This window comes from Belonocnema kinseyi, chromosome 5 (genome assembly GCF_010883055.1).
Source record: "Belonocnema kinseyi isolate 2016_QV_RU_SX_M_011 chromosome 5, B_treatae_v1, whole genome shotgun sequence".
Classification (NCBI taxonomy): domain Eukaryota; kingdom Metazoa; phylum Arthropoda; class Insecta; order Hymenoptera; family Cynipidae; genus Belonocnema; species Belonocnema kinseyi.
Window position 1 is genome coordinate 3,162,514 of NC_046661.1, and position 1,317 is coordinate 3,163,830.

Here is a 1,317-nt window from a genome sequence, read left to right on the forward strand (position 1 = left end):
GGATTCAGTGCAAGCTTATTCAATTGTACAGGATACTATTTTAAAATTGTTTAACTGAAACTATTTAATTTTAAACCTCTTTAATTTAAATATAAAACAAAACTTTTTGGAAAGTTTCCATCTAAAATTATTCAACTCTTTTAATTTTCTACTTCACACATTTTTTCCTAATTATTCAATTTTTAAATCTTGAAAAAAAATATTTTTTCAACATTAAATCTTAATTTTTTTCCTTCAATAATGTAGTTTTTAAGCTACATAGTTGTAAGAGAAGGTGAAAAGTGTTCTTCTCTTCAAATCAATGTGAAATACTTTATTAAAAAGAGTTAAGATAAAAAAAGTAAGAAAAAATAATGTTGGACGCAAAAGAGTCCATTCATTTTTTACTACGATGAATCTTCTACAGTTCTCACTATTAGAGAAAAATTGTATAGAAACAAATTTTGTCTTTAAATGTGCTTTGAGAATTTCCCAAAGTAATTTTTAAAAGTAAAATATAATTTGGAAGGAATTTTTTCATGAACGTAACGATTGGAGGCAGTGATACCTTAACTTGATTTTGAACTTTGGTAATTTTATTTTTTTATTTTTCAAGTTTTACACATTACAAAAGTAAATGCTAGAATGATATATGCAAAAAATTTCCAATTAAAAAAAAAGTAAAAATTTGCTTTCTATCTATTATGTTGCTAAAGTCGATGCAAAGCTACAAAAGAATTGTCATGAAAAAATATTTTATGTTTCGAAGAAACGGAGGGAGACATTTTTTAGTTTTAAGAGCGCATTTGTCTACGTTGGACGGTGATATAGGAACCAATTATCAATTTAAAAAAAAAGGGTGACTTCACCTTCCGCCACAAGAAATTTTTAACCATCATCAGCTGTTCAACTTTAGGTGACTACGCATGCGTAAAGGGTCTTAATCGCAAATTCACGGTTGGGTCAAAAGAAATTTAAAAATAAGATTATAACAAAATTTGCTTATTCAACAAATCGAAAAATAAAATCCTTTATTCTCCAAATTAACATTGAGAACAGATGGTTGATAATCGACCACATCACCGCACATACAAAATACCTACGTAAATACGAAATCAAAATGTTTTATCAATCTGCACATTGGTCATTTTAATTATCTTTCAAATTTGAATTGAAAGAATTTTGACTATTTCATTAAATCGCTGTTAAGAATAGTATATGAGGTTCTTTTTTATAACATTTATACCAGTTGTATGATAAGCAATTATTCTTTCGATGAAAGGTTCGAATAATATGAGAAAAGATCAATACATTTTCCAACAAATTGTTTAAAGAAAC

The 1,317-nt window shown here is 26.6% G+C and overlaps 1 protein-coding gene across 1 annotated transcript in view; it reads left to right on the plus strand.

The window, feature by feature from the left end:
* The window catches only part of LOC117172354 (synaptotagmin-10-like), a 476,779-nt gene that overhangs the window by 321,928 nt on the left and 153,534 nt on the right, over positions 1-1,317 (plus strand). The window lies entirely within an intron of this gene.